General features: G+C 44.0%; 1 protein-coding gene across 1 annotated transcript in view; it reads right to left on the bottom strand.

Moving 5' to 3' along the window:
- Positions 1–4,842, bottom strand: part of LOC306964987 (unconventional myosin-Ic-like) — a 51,886-nt gene extending 47,044 nt beyond the window's left edge. Inside the window, exon 1 of the mRNA XM_079559174.1 lies at positions 4,715–4,842. The gene's annotated coding sequence lies outside the window, so the exon portion shown is untranslated. The remainder of the gene's footprint in view (positions 1–4,714) is intronic.
- Between the last annotated feature and the right edge of the window lie 13,164 nt (positions 4,843–18,006).

Here is an 18,006-nt window from a genome sequence, read left to right as displayed (position 1 = left end):
AAACCCTTTGGACCATGAGATCATTGTAGGAAGACGCTTCGAGTTTCCAACCTCTTCAAAAATCGGCGCAGGGCAGCCTGAGTACTGTGCACGTTCATGAGAAAAGCATTTCACATTCTATATTATGCAAGGCTAATTCTGCGAGCTGCATGACTGTAACAGATCTAACCCATGAGTGTGCATTAAACTAGCTTTGGCTTTGAGTCAATGAGATTAGCGACTATCTTGCAGTGCCCTGATAATCAACGGGGGTGTGGCATTACAGGTGGATTAGAAATGGATAGTCAGCACAGCAGCGCACCGGCAGGTAAACGACCTCAGGTGATATGACGTCCTGCCAGACGAGAAACAGGGACAGAAATTAGGATTAGGGGAAAAGGTCAAAATAAGAAAATGACCCGTAATGACACAACACTTAGCATCCTGTCTATGTCATGTCTAAATAAAGCTCTGTTGAAACTTGGAGCCAAGGCTTTTTTTGTATTTGGTTTGAGTCAGACGGTCCAGCTGCCGCACACACGGGGAATGTACCAAAATGGCAGCAAAGGCAGAGCTTGACTCATGTCCAGGGTGGTTTCCCAGTCAGCTTTTCACAACGTTCTATGAGTAAATGATACTAGAATGAAATGGAGACAGAAATGCTAATAAGTCTAGGTCTGAGGTTGAGATCATGTGACTATGGGCCATGCCATTCTAATCAGATGGGTTCAACAGAAAGAAACAGGACGGGTTATAAATCCTCCAGCTTGCTAGTCTCTCGACCAAGCTAAGCACCTGACCTGAAGGATGGGTCAGATGCAGTCGACACATAAAACAGCCAAAATGAAATGTAGTCCCTTTCTGGTTGTTTCACACATGCGAATACTCCCAACAGGGTGGGGCTGGCCACAATGTGTGCTGAGCCGTGCAGCTTTTGCGGAAGAAACACATGGAAAAGCTGCCACTCCTGGCCATGGACACAGGAACTCCCCACTCACTCACACGGCACAGGTACAAGGAGGCAAGGTTAGGTCCTCAAAGGCCTGTCCGGTCCGGGAATTAAACGCCAGTAACATCTGGGGTCCGTCAAAGCATCTACAAACAGCCACAAAATGAGCTTAATATGATCGACGGTCAAATAAAAGCCAGTTTACGGATCACAGACGAACAAATCCCTCTTGCATCTCATGTGTTTGTATAGACACAGCACCAGGAGATGTACTTAAATCCCGCTTCACATTTGCTTACGCTAAACATGTCAACAAAAAGGCGGGCTGACTGAGCGGTTGGTGGGCCAGAGCCACCCCGTCCCTCCAGTCGCCTTTAAATCAATGGACATTCCTTCCCATTGTCTCCAGCTCATTCCCGTCTGTGGATGAATCACCTCACATTCATATAATGGGCCCATGCGTGTATCAGTCACGATGATCTAACCAGGCCCCTGTTTCTCAAACGTAATGAGCAGCCGAGGATAACTGGATTCCCGTAATGACATTAGCACCGAGCAGGACTGCTACACGTTTACGATACAAGCTACTGATGGCCGCAAAGACACTACACACTCAAACAATAACCGCAAAGGACTTTATTTGTTAGGTTAGGGTTGCACAATATAGTTAGGCAGATAAATAATATCCCACAGGTTTCGAATGCATTTTTCCACAAATTTTTCAGACACAGAATGTTATGAATCGGTGCCAGTGAAGTCACTCCTTCTATCCGTGCACTTGCCGTATTGCTTGGACAAAAAGCTTTTGGCGCAGACTCAAAGAGAGATATAAGCTTCATGTTATCAGTGTGCACTAACCATGGCTTGGCTTATCTCTATGCGCTCACCGCACTCAGTCAAATTCCAGCTTTTAAACCGGCTAGACACGACGTTTAGAATTTAACTCCATCCAAAATAGAGCTCAATTAGGGCAATTTTACAGGTTTGCGTTTAAAGAGATATGTGGCGATGCTGTTTTAAAATGGGTTTAAAGAAATAAACAGGAGGAGTTCACCGGGAATGAGGAGAGACACAGATGTAAGCCTTTCGTCAGGTCAAAGTCTCATTTGAGATACCATTGAATAGTGTCGGTGAAACAGTGATAAAACTTCAGATAGGCGTCAAGACCTAGCAGCATCATATCCAATAAAAGTCAAATCCCCCCCCCCATGGTATAGACAAATAAAACACATGTAAATGCAGATAGCTTTTTCCCCATTTGTCTCATTTGCATAACATTGAGTAACATCCTTCGGCCGGACACACACACACACAGGGGAATGGTTCACGAAAGTGGAAGTGTGCATTTCTCATGACAAGGTTTTCACGCCGAATCACGAGCGTTTGGGAGAGTCCTTCCTGTTGTCGAAAAAATGTGCTAAGAACAGAGAGGTCACAGCTACCTGGGGGTTTTTAGATTGTGGGGTTTTTGGGCTGAAGAGGGCAGGACCTGGAGGAAACCAAGTCACTGTAATGATCTATCTATACATTCATTTATCCAACTGTCTAACGTGCATTTCTCAGAGCACTCCAATATCAGTCAACACATAGGTTTTTGGGGGATGAGCAAGTACAGTTAAACACGGGTGGCTTACATATCCACGCAGAGGGACAGTAAAAATGCTTTCAAGAAGAAAACAGGCAAAAAAGTTTGGGGCTAAACGCTAATTCTAACCTTCATCTACCACTCGCCGCGTCCCACTGTTAGCCACAAGCCAGAACCCAGCCCCTGAGAAATGCACTGAGGGGAAAATAAGACTTTTCAACATACAGTAAAGTATGTGCCACTCTTGCTGTCCCTTAATGGAAAAACTACGGCACACAGCTCCCACGGGTAAGGAGCGTCTGGGGGAAGAAGAAAAAGAAAAAGGCATTGACAGCAGTGACGACGAAAAGGGAGCAGCGCCAATTTCAACCAGAGACCAATTTAGTTTAACTATCGAAGGGTGTAACTGAGGATAAGGGGAGATAGGAACTGAAAGCTGAAGATAAGTGTCAAGGGAGTGAGAGGGTGATGGTGCAACACGGTTAATATCTTCAAAGACTGTAAGCTGTAGTGAAGTGAAAGCGCTGTTACTTTCAGGATAAAGTTACGAGTTAAAGAGCACGTTTATTTCTGATGTGGACGCATTTGGATTGAGCAGATGTCCAACGTCCAACTCTTACTGGATAAGAAGAAGCAAAGAAAGTCAAAATATGTCCTGCTTAGACGTTGTAATTTCCCTGAAAGTGCAAGTGAATGTGAAAACACTTGAGTGGAGGGGATTTCTCAGCAGTTGTTTGGAAGCTCACTTAGTTCCCAGCACACATTAACAGGTGTGTGGCGGACTGGAGGCTGCAAAAACATGGAGGTCATGACTTTTGCGTGACCTTGAGGGAGGTCAGCGGTTGCTCCTCTTGCTCAGCTTGGGCTATTTATTTATTCATTTCATTTCACACAGGATGCAAAGACTAAAAGTAACGTGTGAGGGAGAGTGGCGGGGAGACATGCGAGACTAAAGGCAAAATAATCACAAGCTGTGCCTAATGTTGCGATGATAAACAGAAAACCTGCCAGGGCATGAAAGTCAATTGTCTAAGAGCGAGGAAGGCGATGCTGTTTTGTATAATGGACGCACAATGATTACAGGCCACGCTTAAAAACAAACCATCACATTGACAAGAGATTGGTTTCACTGCTGCGAGGTCATCATTTCGACAAGTTCACTCTGTGTCTCCAACAAGATTTTCGGAAATGCATGAGTCACTTGTATTAAGTTTAGCGGTTCATATTTTTGTCCCCTGTGTGAACCGTATCTTGGCTTTTGAAGGTTGACAGTTTGCACACACTTGGGGACAGGATGGGGCTTCTCTCGTTATAGCTCCATCCTTGTGTTCTCAGAGTGTGGTGAGAACAGACCCCCACCCCCCTCCCTCCCAGGTGCTTCCCTTGTCCTCATCATGTCCCAAACCAAAACACAGACAGGTGCAGCGGCTGTCCACACATAGACAAACACACACATACACACATACGGGGCAGTGGGGGCAGACGGAGACGGGCAGCTTGAGGTTGATGTTTCTAAAGGTTAACATTCTATAGGACAACTTTTACGCAAGAGACAAAGTGACTAAGTGGGGTGATTTGACTTCTTCTTAGGCAACAAGGTGCTCATTCCGCAGTTATAAGTCTGCTTTAAAGTCTAGCCAAAGTCTTTTTTTGTGAAGTGTGCCCACAAGTGTGAACAGTCTGTTGTCTTTTAATCTGTCTGGCAAGCTATATAAAGCCACGCGTGAAGCCTCGAGGACCGGAGGCGAGGTTACTCAGCACAGTCAAAACATAATCCGGATACCACTTTTGCCAACGCCAAAAATCCATCCCCGAGCCAGTGACGACTGCAGCGCGTCAGCCAAAGTAGCAAACGCTGCAGAGAAGTTCGCAGGCGCGCAGCTGCTGTGTGGGTTTTGAAGTCCAGAAGTGGAAAAGTTCTGAAGATTTTGGACTACATGTGTTAAGAGGTCGACTTTGCACAGTGGACTTTAACATGAGCGTCTTGTCCAAGTAGATCACGTTTAAGTGAAAGAAAGGCGCAAAAAAGAAAAAAGGCGTCCCCCTCTTTATCTGACAGCACAGCCATATGGGACTCAGCCCACTCACCCAAACACGCCGCAGCTCCACACACATGACATGACCCGGAACGCAATGACAACGTAGCCAACGGGAAAACTTTACAGTGAAAATCTATTGCTGTGGGGGAAATGTTGTCCTACCTGCGAGATCCGAGCTGACGCGCTGTGCTGTGGCGGCTCCCCTTTAACTTTCCCGGGTGTCGTGGAAATCTCTGAAGTGTAGAGTCCACGCAAAGTCCTTTTCCAGCGGTGCGTCAGCCCACACTCTTCAGCAGTCAGGAGGAATCGTATCTGTCAATGGAGACGTAACGTGGACGTCTCCTGCCCGCCCTGCCCCTGCCCGTTTACCAGGACCCTCCCATTCCCACCCTAATCTCTGGGTTTGGAACGCCAACTCGCATCCAATGGCGCACGGGATGTGTCAATGTGCCACTTAACTCGGCAGGCTTGATGCGAGACTATTTTGGGGCGGATACAGCAGCTTTTGTTCCGCTCATTTAGGCTATGTCTAATTTTATTGTTTTCATCACTTCCCCTATGAAGGACATTTGCTCTGCCATACCAGGAAGTCCAGGCACCATCCCATAGTCCCGCTTATGGTGACAACTGATAGACTGTGTGGTTCATTTCAACCATGCAACGCGCACAGCGTGTACATTTGCTTATCTAACAGCCGAATAAAGCCACCTGCATCACTGACACTTCATGTCCACAACTGTTCAAATGTGGATACTGAAGCAGTGATACATTGGAGAATGCAGCGGCGAACAACGTAAATATCGATAGTAGTGCATGGTTTAAACGTCACAGTAAATGTCTGGAAACTGACTTTCTGAGGCTGTTAGAAATTGTTGCCGTAAAAGCCCCATCAAAATATGTTTTCTATTCATTACCATTTTATTAGGTATTTTCTGTTGAGACGAACTTTTTATTTTATTTTATTTTTTAATGCACAACCGAATGATGCTGATGAATGACTCAAAAAGAACAATAAACCTCTCCCACTCTTTCCAAAGCGAATGCGTAAAGTTGTAAAAGTTGTGGTTTGATTGACTGCGCTCTCACCCCACCTACTGGCCTCAACAGTCATTGCACTTGTCCTGCAGAGCGCACGCTGACGTCATAGAGCCCCACCCACATCAGAAAATAGCCTTACAGTAAGGTCAGTGAGTTTCTCTGTACTATTAGCGGCACTGGAGCTGCAATAATCACACGTTATAAAACTGTGCTATTGAGGCTATCACAGCAAGCTTTGTAGAAAAATAAATGCCATAGAAAATAAATGAGTATGTAAAAGTACCCCATTGTTGCTAAAACTTCTTGCAAGCAGGCTAAGAAATGATTGGCCGTACTGTTCTTCAGAGGGGCGTTGAAGGTCACCTAGAGCTGCACTGTTACCGTATATTACAGTAGCTATTGATTGGTTAGTGGCTGCAAAGCGGATTCTCAGCCTGTGAGCTTCAATATAACTAGGTCACTTGAAAACAACTAGATTAAAAAACTGTTGTCCTACAGGTTGTTGCTCTGTCTCTGTGGTGTAATATATAAGCCACATTGATGGACAGGCCTGGGTCATCAGATCTATTCTGATATTATGTCACACGTGGATGCCAAAGTAAAGGTGACCTCTGCCAGCTGTAGGGTCAGAGAGGCCAGAGCTGCAGTGCGCTGTGATACAGAGGCACTGCCGCAAGGTGGCGTGCGTGACGTTCCAGACGCTGCTATTCTGGTCTCAGGATAAAGTTCACTTTATTGATCCCAGATTAGAGAAATAGTCTTTATTTACGCACACGAATATGGTTCAAGATAGAAGAAAATATATTCAGAAAAACATTTAAAACAGTATTCAGGAAAATATACAGCAATATCACATCTGGCCACACAACTAAATGCAAAGTAAAAATAATAGTGAGTTAAGTTTTTGGTGTAAAAGTGTGGAGTAGAACTGTTCTTAGCCAGTATTCGACCACGCCACGTTGGTACCTGTCAGGACTGGAGTCAGGCCACAGTTCACCACCTAGGGGCAATTCTCCAAGCACCTACAACTGGAGGTTATTGCATTGTTTTAAATTGATGGGGGGCCAAAGCACCTGGCAGTAAACACACCCAGACATGAATAATAAAACAACAACAAAAACAAGTCTGTAGAGAAAGGCAATTGTATCTTTCTGTGACACAAGCAGGCTATAACTACGGACAAGCCAAAGAAACAATAGACTATGCACCACCAGCTCTAACCCAGTTCTATTACAATAGGTCAAAACCTGGGATGAATCAACACATTTTGAGGAACACTGCCACAGGTACTTGGACATTCTTGCACAGTGCACCGGTATCCTGTTTTCAGAGCTGAGCTGGACAGACAGGCTGCAGTGAGCGGAAAGGCCGTCCTGACAGCGATAGCCTCCACACCTCTCGCTCCCCCTGCACCTCTGTCAAACTAAAAGCACTTCTTCAACACCAGGGGAAGCATCCACTGTTTACTTCTGTCAGTGTCTGACCACTTCGAGGTTATAACAAGTCTTTCCTTTCTGTTCTTTCTCTTCCTTCATAACATCACACATGTTCTAGTGATGAGTGATTTGTTATGTAACCTGAAATAGTTGCACCTTATGTCCTGCCTGCTTTTGTCTATGGTATACGCTCCCATAATGCAATGCGACGCTAGACGTGGAAGCACTTGACTTTATAGCGCAGTAGCATGGTATCTGAAAGTGCAATAACATAGTAATTACATCAATAGAAGACACACATTTATGTTATGGTAATATGAACAATCCTAAACCATATGAAGATTGTAAAGAACTAGAAAACATTTTATTTTCTCGCTGGGCTGCAAGCTGTGTTATCCTTTGTTATTCCTGCTGTAGTTACAATGTAGTTACATCCTATTACTATGATATTACTGTGTTGTAAAAGTAAAAAGCGCGACCTAAACATTAACAACAATGATAAGGGTTTTTCAGTTAGTCCAGCTCTGGGTGGGTTTTATTAAAAGGAAAAGAAAAACTTTTTGAACAAATGTCGCCCTTGGAGTCATCATGCTGAACCAACAAACCAGCGCTGGAAAATCCTTATTGCTGGAAGTTGTAAACTCACTGATGACTCGAAAACAATGAATGGGCTCAGAGCCAGGTTTGTGTTGACTAATGTTTTTGGAAATCCTTAGTCTGCCCTTTTCCAGCGGCCGGCACTCACACCTCTCGCACTCAGTGGACCCGTGGACGTCTGACCTTGGAGGAATGTGGGAAAGGAACAACCTGAATGTCTTCCTCCCGCCGGAGCGGCTGAACATTCCTGAGCCGCCGAGCATCAGTGACAACAGCAGGCCAAACATTTACCGCTTGATCTCCTAAGACCCGCCCACTGCCACGCCCGAACCCGCTCAGACGACAGGTGAGTAGTGTTTACTCAAGGTTGGTACAACCGCCTGTCTAATCGCTGAAAGTGTCTGAGCTTTATTTTTAATACAACCCACAAGTGTATTTGATCACTTTCCAAATAATGGGCAGCAACCGCAAGGTGTACACGGAATATAAATGAAACCCTCAAGGAGTAGCTATGAAAAAGGCTAGGAAGCACTGCTCTAATGCACTGGCTTGAGAAATGTTGTATTACCTTATATTTCCAAGTACTTTTAAAGTCTTAGTAACTTTTTTGTTGCACTTTTGTAGATTTTGTATTGCATTTCCGTCACATTTTTGCCACTGTTGCCCTTTTTTTTTTTTTTTAGCTTTTTTTGGTTGCACTTTTTTTTTTCAAGAAGCTTTTAGAATTGAGGAAAGCCAAACTGGAGAAAATGTGGTCGATTCAAGTGGAGGTTAAGAGGTTAAATGAACTCTTGTGGACGGTGGCGTAGCGGTTAGCGCTCGTGCTTCACAGCTAGAAGCTCCCAGGTTTGATTCCCATCTGGACAGGACCTTTCTGTATGGGGTTGGCATGTTCTCCCTATGTCTGCTTAGGTTTCCGCCGGGTACTCCGGTTTCTCCTACCATAAAAAACATGTATAATAGGTGAATCCTCCAGCCAGGTGATTCTGACCATCAGCCTGGCTCCACATCTGGAGATGGGTCTGCTCCTTACAGGTTGCCCCAGCGGCATCAAAGGATGGGTCAAATGCAGAGGACAAATTTCAATATGGGGACATTAAAGTACACCTTAACCTTAACTTGATGTGACAGTATTGGGTTCAAAACCAAGACAGCAAGAATGTCTATAAAATAAAATAAATATACTTTTGGTAATGGGTCTCAGAGTCTCCGAATAAAGCTATGTGAGGTCCACAAAAATGAACCATTCACTCCATCAGGGTTCAGACCATCATTACACTTAAAGGCAGACTGCATTTTTGACTATACTGTTGCCATCAGTACAAAACATGCTCCTAATGACCAGCTCAACACAGAAAATGCTATTACTGCCGTGGGTAATCAAAGAATGGATTTGGGTAAGAATCTAACCTGTTTAAATCTCAAATTCTGCTGCCTTTGTCACATTTCCATGGAGCTGGAGATGCACCCACTCCCGGTAAACTTACAGTCATGTCTTAGGGGAGTTCATGTACAGGTATTTTTCAATCATGAAAATATCTGTCATAAAATAAATGCTTGTATTTCAATTGTAATTATTGGGTTAAATGTTACGGAGTTTTACCCATTAGCACATAATTCAAATATTAGAGCTGATGACACTAAAATTAATGCATTTTTAGTGATCTTATTTTTGATTATTAGTGTGTAAGCGTGTGGTAAAATAATAGGCACTGTTTATGATTCAGCCCTCAATATTACGATTGAGAATGTTTTTGGGTCCAAAGAAAGTCTCTGAAGGCTGGACCCCGGTCATCCAGAGTACCCCTGGATTAGAGGGACTAGAAGACTAACAGCGGTTATGAGCTTAGTATTTAGTGAGTGTTATCTTAGTCACTTCTTGAGTAATAACATTGCACAGCGCTTTATTACATATTTGCTGCGTTGTTCCCAGCCCTGGTCTCATTCTTCAGATTGCGTTTGTCAGCGGTTCTGCTCCATCTGTCTCCATCAGGCCCCTCCTTCCAGAGCTGTATGTGACTGTCTCAGTGATTTACACAGAGATCTTTAAATGTTCTCAGAGCAGCAGCTGGATGCAAAGGCAGGGCATTTCTGTCCATCAGGACTCTATTAATCATCATGTACCACTATGTAATGCTGTGCTATGTCTGCATTAACTCCAACATTCCTCTCGTTCCCTTCGGAGGGCCAAGTGAAAGAGGAATTGACCAAATAAGCCGGGAGGTTTGATACTGATGGTGTGTCCTTGTGCAAGACACTTTGTCAACTTTTGATCCATGTCTGTGTCGACAGGGCATTGAAAGAGAATGTTTGTGAGCGTGAATTGAACGATTCCTTGACCTAAAGCTTTGAGAGTAATGCACGACACAAATGAACGTTTTCATGTATGTCTGTAAAACTCTTTGGCTTTAAAGACATACAGATGGGAGCACTATAATATTCTACTGGCTGATATCTAAATGGCTGTTTAGGTTATATGCAAAATTACAGTAGTATTATCAATGACAAGAAAAAAAATAAAAAAGGCTAGAAAGAAGGTGGAAAATGAACTTGCAGTGCAAACTTTAGTCCCTTTTCCTGCACTTTTGTTGTTCATTTTAAGTGTATTGTAACTTTCTGATGACTTGCCAAAGTATGATTCAGATATTCAATTTGAGCAATATCACTCACCTATCCATAGGCTCTCAATAATAATCCATCCAACTATGCACAACATGGACAACATATACCGTAAATACTGTATGTATTAGTCCTACACTGCACTTTAAATTACTCTGTGTACGAATTGTGCTCTACAAATAAACTTGCTTTATGCTACAGTGATCCAGGGAACCAGAAGAGTAAAAGTGTGTAAGTCTCTTGTTAACTTTTCAAACCTGATCCTATGAGTCAGCCTGTGTCTTGTAAATGTTAGTCCAGAACGTTTCCATGAGGCACTGCGTTTTCTCCGACTAGTTTTGGTGCCGTCTCCACTGACCTTGCAGTTGTGGCAGTAGTGTTCCCCATTCTTCCCCGGAGCCAGGATGATCTCTCCGGTCGGGATCAGCTGAATCGTGAGCTCCATCATCTTTGCAAACTTATGTCTTCCACAAAATCACCACTCCGAATTGTTGACTTCTCTCCCCTCTGCTGCTGCTGCTGCTGCTGCTGCTGCTGCTGCTGCTGCTGCTGCTGCTGCTGCTGCTGCTGCTGCTGCTGCTGCTGCTGCTGCTGCTGCTGCCGGTCTGTCAAAAATGCATGAAAAATCCTCCCCTTTCTGTGGCCTGAATCAGCGCCAAGTCCTTAGTGAGAGAGAAAAGGTTGGTTATGAATTAGACGCATCAAACTGACAAGAACTTCACCATCTTTAATCTCTTACCTATGACTTTGCTCCCGGGACCGATCCCAGAGCAGCGATTGGCCTGACGCCTTCGGGACGGCTCTCTTCAGGCGCTGGGGTGTTACCTGGACCAGAGAGGGGCGCGCTCTGAGCCTGTTTCCTCCGGCGCGGGCCAGAGGATGTGAGACCGCGCTTGCCGAGGAGGATGTGGAGCCGCAGATGGATGTCACATGTAGAGGATGTGTCTTTGTTCACAGGGAGGGACCGAGACTTATGTGCTTTTTAAATACCCCAGGAATGCACCCAACGCCATGTTATTTTGGGAGTCCAAAAGGTTGTCTTATCATTTTGTCGGGGCATCATTTTTAAAGCGCCCCAAATTGTGATGTACTGTATTGCTTTGTTTCTTTCTTTTTTTTTAATAAAGTTTCCTCAGCAAAAAAAACTATATGAGGAGTTATTTCATCCATATAGTCTTGAGTATTTCCCACACAATTATAGATTTCATTAATTCTCCAAGAAGCCCATTCCCTCTATCTTGACTTTCTTGAAGATTTGGAAAATGATTTTGACCTCTTAACCCCACACCTGAACCGAGCATGTGTTTTCTCCATCTTGGCTCGACAAGCATCAAAACAGTGACAAGAACTAGAAAAAAAAAACAGGACGAAAACCTCAACAAAAATGTGACAAAAACGCAATAAAAAGCCACAAAAAAAGTCTACAAAAGCGCCACAAAAAGTAACAACAAAGTGACCCAAAAAAAGCGATGAAGGTGCTACAAAAAGCCTAAAAAATGTGACAAAAACGCAATCAGAAAGTGACAAAAAGATCAGTTTAGATCAGTTTTGTAGGCCTTAGCTTTCAAATGAGGCGTTACACTGGCCTATATTGAAGGTTTTTGAGTTGGGTAAAGCCGAACTGGAGAAAATGCCATCGATTAAGGTTTGAAAATAATATTCAAATGCAGTTTCACTTGCTTTTTCTCATTTGAATGCTATATAGTTCATACATTTTAGTTGTTTCTTTGGGCAACACACCTCACCCTTCGACGGGGTTTTGCCATAAGCACAACAACAGCTCGACACCCTCCGCTTCGGCATTTGAGAGATGTGACATTTTCAGAAAAGTATTTAAAGATGGGATTACTTTCTTCTTCAGTCTCATGCTTTGATCTCTTAGGGTGTTCTTGCCACATTTCCAGGGAGCAGCCTGTTCTCCTCTGGATGATGGATGTTCTTCATATGTTCTTCCTGTCTCTCCGATGTTCCCAGCGTCCGCCCCGAACCTTTGTCAAGAGTCCCACAGAGCGACACGCGCTGGCGACACGCGCTTCACAAAAACCCAACTCTACTCACGCTCCAGGAAAACGAAACGCACAAACAAACATGGGCCTTGTGTCACTGCAGGAGATGGGGGGGGGGGGGGGGGGGTTCTTCCTGTCCCAGACTCGACCTGTAAGAACCCAAGGGTCAGATCAGACTCAAACTCCAGACTTTATATGATTACTTTGGTTATGTTTAGGATTGATATCGATATGTAATGTTGAAGACAAACCTCATCAAACAGAAGTACTCAAACTGTCGGACGGATTTTATGAGAGAAATTGGTGTCTTGAGACCTGACGGCGTGTTAAGTTTAGACAGAATAGGTTAGGTTTAAGCCTCTTTACTAAATTAAATATAATAATGTGGTTCATATGGGTTATGGCTGCACAATATATCGTGAAAAGTATCGTACCACGAGATTAGGCGCCAAAACTCAGCCAAAAACAAACAATGAACAGAAGTTAAATATGTGTAAAAGTTCAGTTTTAGTTCAACAATTCTACCATTGTTTTGATTCTGATTTTGTGTTTTCTTTTGCGATTTGTGTTTAAATAGCATATATACAAAGCCATAATCTGGGTTTATCCTGTTATAGCTGTAGGTGGCAGGTGCTACTTGGTGTGGAAAGTCAGAAGTGCTTTCATGTATTTGTATATTGAGCACCAAAACTACATACAACAGATACTTCTATTTTTTACATCTTTATTTGTAGTTATTCTGTTCATTATTCATGCTAGTCGAATTGCAGCACGGTCAGAATTTTATCATGCATATTATTGGTCCCACATCTCACTCAACGATTGTGCTACATTATTGCACCTGAGAGGGGGGTCTGGAAAACAGTCAGTCAATTCTGATATTTAATTGCATTTTGATCAAAAGTTGTTTTTTTTGTTTTGTTTTAATTTTAACAGTATTCTGGTGAAATTTGCAGTCAAACCTGTCACTTCCAATCAAATCAATGAAGAAACTAGCATGTACTTTTGCTGATAAAAGTCCTTTCTTGCTAGATCAAACGAGTTTGTTCTTCCTCACGTTGAACAATTTCTTTCAACATTTTAGCCAAATAAAGTGCATTCTATCTCCACTTGTGTCTTGTCTCTACTATCTCACGGGCCACTGAAACACCGGTGCAGAGTTTGGAGTTCACAGCAAAGCCACATATTTCTGCAAGACATAAACGGTTTCACTCCAGTCTGATAAACACTGTCCATCATGAGAAGGGCTTCCTGATCCGTCCCAGGACCCTCCCTAAACAACTCATTGTGTCACTTGGCTCCTTCTCCTCTTGCATCATGGCTATAACGTTAAGTATGATGCAAAACCGAGCAACTTCACTCCGGGGGAATTCATATGTTTTTCTTTTAGAGTTAGTGGGACGTTAAAGAGTGCAAGCCCAGACGTTTTCCCAGGGACAAAGTATGCCGGGTTGTAAAAGACAGAAACAATATTGACGGAGTTCATTCTTACACGGGTGGCTTGATATGTACCATTCCGTCATTGCAGTAGTCATGACGGGTTTCATCATTAATTTGACAAACTGACTGAAAATTTGCAGGGGATTTTTTGTGGGACTCTGGCAAGTTACCGCCTTACACTTATACGCTGTAGCTCATTTCAATCTGCGGCTCTTCCCTCCACCATCGTTGCTTTTGACTGATGAGATGTAATGCGGACGGCGTGGTGGCACAGTGGCTAAGACTCATGTCCCAGCAGCAATCTGGTTGGGGGTTTGATTCCTACTTCCAGATGCGTGCAGGTCAGGTTGGTAACAAAAAAGCTCAACCTTGGACATTTTCGTCAGCAGATTTAAAATATCTTTTCTTAGACTCACTCAGTGCAGTGTTTTTTATTTAAAGGGGTTTGGTTTGCTGTGGAAGGGGAAAGAGAGTGACACACATCCTTCGACCTTTGACTTTCGGCTCGAGGCTTTTTGGCATCAACAGGAAACTGCACATCACCACCTCGGGCACAGCAGGCTATTTAAATACAACTGCTCTGCGTTTGTGTAAGGTCCATATATTGACATACAGTAGAAGTACATGTGTGATTGATTACTTTCACAGATAACTGTGTACACTACACAGTACATACTGGACAGTGTGTATAAAGTTAGCAAACTCAAGCGTGTTGAAGCACTTTTAGGACAGCAATGTTTATTTCATTATACAATTCTGCTTTCCTCATTGTAGCCTAAATCACCAATTCTGTAATTATATTTTTTTCTTTAAAGAACTAAGTTTGAGAATGTTTCATACTGTCCAATTGGTTAAACAAGCACTTTGTCTTGTCCCTGAAAAAGTTTTAAAAAAAATGGAAAACTGGAGCAGAAGGACCTGGTAAGCTACAGGGAGACTGACCAAACTCTATGATGGCGACACTGTAGCAAGCACTTGTGCCCCACAGCCAGAGGGTCTTGGGTTTGATCCCAGGTGGGCCCCTTCTGTGTGGAGATCGCATGTTCTCCTCGTGCCCATGTGTGGTTTTCCTCTGGGGCTGTGCTCAATATATCGGATCGGCAATATATCATTACGGAGTACTTGACAATACGCGCTTGTCTAACCATATATCACAACATGCATTCTAACTACTCCAATAAAAGGCTACAAGAGCCTTTTTTTTTCAGAATATACAGTATCTAATAAACTGGACTGGTCCCACAACACCAACGCCCTGTACAAGAAGGGCCAAAGTCGCCTTCACCTTCTGAGGAGACTGAGGTCGTTCGGAGTGAGCAGGCCTCTGCTCAAGGCTTTTTATGACTCTGTGGTAGCCTCTGCTCTCCACTACGCTGCCGTGTGCTGGGCCCCGGGCAGCACAGAGCGGGACAAGAACAGACTGAACAAGCTGGTCAGGAGGGCCAGCTCTGTCCTGGGCTGCCCCCTGGACTCTGTGGAGGAGGTGAGGGACAGGAGGGTGTTAGCCAAGCTCACCTCCATCATGGACAACACCTCCCAGCCACTGCACGGGACTGTAGAAGAGCTGAGCAGCTCTCTCAGTGGCAGACTGAGACACCCTCAGTGCAGGACGGAGCGCTACCGCAAAGCCTTCATCCCCACTGCTGTCAGACTGTACAATAAGACTGTGAAGTAACGCCGACTGTAACAAGTGAATTTCTCCTTTGTGAGATCAATAAAGGTTTATCTTATCTTATCTTATCTTAGTATTATGGACACTCCATCACGATACATGTGAATCGTGATAAGTATCGTATCGTGAACTCTGTATCGGGTACATATTGTATTGTGAAGATGTTGTCAATACACAGCCCTATAGTTTCCTCTATCTCCTTTGGTCTTCCCAAACACTTAAAACATGTACAATAAGCCAGAACGAATGTAAGTGTGTCAGTGTGGGACAACGGATCGAAATTCGTTCATCCGGCACGGCTGTTTATACGAGTCCCGTGTGTGTGTTCGTGAACATGCATGACCCCAATCAAATAAACAAATAAAAGGCCCCACTTGGTCCTGAACTTGAACCTCAGACCTTATTGCTGTGAGGAGTGAGGAGTGTTACACTGCCTCCAAAACCCACTGGGGCAACTTATCAGGAGCAGTGTTTGAATGCAGTACATCTGGGACCTTTCTCCCGATCTTGAGCTGGGATCTGGAATTCCTTGCTGGTCGACGAACCAAGCCTACGTTTTCAGTTTCTGGTTTAAAATGACTCTTTGATTGCTATATCCACCAGATGCCACAACAATCACTGTCTTTTGATCGTTTGACGAAAAAAACTGGTGCACATGATTGTCAGGCAGAGGGCAGTGCGGTGAAGTGAAAGGTTTGGGCCCTCACTGCTGCTGGGACGTCCTGTAACCAGACTCCACCAGGACTCAGTCCAGCTCAGAGCGGGCCGGGCCAGAGTAAATCTCACAAGTGTGGGCTCAAAATAACCACACCTATTTTTAACTGCTGTCTCTGCACTACAGGAGGAAGTGCATAATGTTTCGTTGACGTTTGTTCCCTGCTCTCGCTCTCTCTCTGTATCTGCTATGCGCGCGCAGTGTCCCGTTTCCACCGGAAGAGCAAGACGTCTATCAAGCTGTACGGGACCCCACTGATCCCTGTCCCGGAGCCAATATATTAAAAAAAAAAAAAAGCAGTTTGTCATGTACAGCCTTTTGGATAAGGAACAATGAGAGGTGCCACTAATGTAAGACAAGCTGTTGCCCTCTTGTGGAGTCATGTTGCACAAAACATGCCACATTGGACCGCTAGATGGAGTCAAGGGCTCCTCTGTAATTATGCATACAAAACTAAATGTAACTATGTCCTCTCAGCTATAGGAAAATCTACCAGCTGATTTGTAGGCGAGTTCCTGATCGCTGCTCCTGACGGTTTCCCCCAGCAACACTGAAGGATGGGTCACATGCAAACATGATTCCTGACTTTTGGAGACAGTAAAGGCCTAGCTTACCAAACTACATAAAAAGCGACTCAGGATCTGGAAATTGAACACGGCAGTCCTCGTCTCTGTGCCACTGTGCCGCCAAACTCCATCGGTGCCGGGGCGCTAAAATAAAAAAGCAAAAGATGAATGATTGCATGAAGTGTGAGCCTCGTCTCTATTGCTCTGTTGTATTTACATGAAGCCCTTGAATGAAACTAAACTCCAGTTAGGCCTAACCTGGAACAACATAAAGTTATGATGGGGCCGTGGTTATAATAGTGCACTCAGCAAGGTCTTGGGTTTAAGTGGCATTTACATGTTCTTCCCGTACCTCTAAAACATGTTGGTCTATGATAGTGGATTCTACATCTCAATATGACCCCAGTTTGTTGGAGAAATTTGATGACAGAGGTGTAGAAAGGAGTTTGAGTCATGTTACTGGGGAAACGGCAAAAACAAACGGGTGCGTAACTGGTTTCTCTGCTTTTCACAGGGGGCTTGGTCTAAGAAGAAACACAGGTAGTATCCAACGAAACGAAACACTGAGAAGGAACATGAAAATATCCAAATGTGAGATCAGGTGGGAAGGACCCTCTTACCTCACAGCAAGCGGTCACCAGTTCAATTCCCAGGCCGTGTGGGGACTTTCAGTGTCAAGTGGACGTGTTCCCTCCAAGTCTTGGCAGGTTTTCCATACAGAACATGTAGGCAGGACTCCCTTGAATAAGTTATTCTGGGACTTTTCTGGTGAACAAGGCCGTGGGAAGTAGGGGTGGTAGGGTTGTTGTTGCAGCACCCCCCTGGTGGAGAATCTGTGCACTGCATGAAACAATAAATAGGATGTTTGCACAGAAAGGCAAAATACGTTCCCAAGGCTATGCTGGTAAACAAAGGCCAAATCAAATCCAATCCACATGAAATAATATGGTTATATTAATATGATAATAACCACCACACTGTGTGAAGGGCTATACTTTGCAATATTACTTAGTCACTGTCTCTAAGGTGAAAAAACGAGTCAGAAACAGTCGTCAGTGTCTCCTGCATCACAGACTGAGGTCTATAAATAGCAGATATGAATTTATGATAAACTCGGAGCCAGTTCATTTCAGCTGCAACATCTGCTGCATGTGGAGCTCAGCATCAGATTAACACCGGGAGAGTGCTGCTGTAATCCACTGGAACAGGGCACTTTCAGGCTAATTACTGCATTGAAAAGGCTAATAGAACTGACTGTACATTGCACTCCATGTGGGTACTTTGGATAAATGTGCAGTAAGCATTTAAACCTGAAACTATTGTTGGCTTTAAATCTGGGCTTATCTCCCCGATTTATATTCCAAA

Source organism: Gobius niger (genome assembly GCF_951799975.1).
Source record: "Gobius niger genome assembly, chromosome: 1".
NCBI lineage: Eukaryota > Metazoa > Chordata > Actinopteri > Gobiiformes > Gobiidae > Gobius > Gobius niger.
This window is presented reverse-complemented; position numbering and strand designations above follow the sequence as displayed.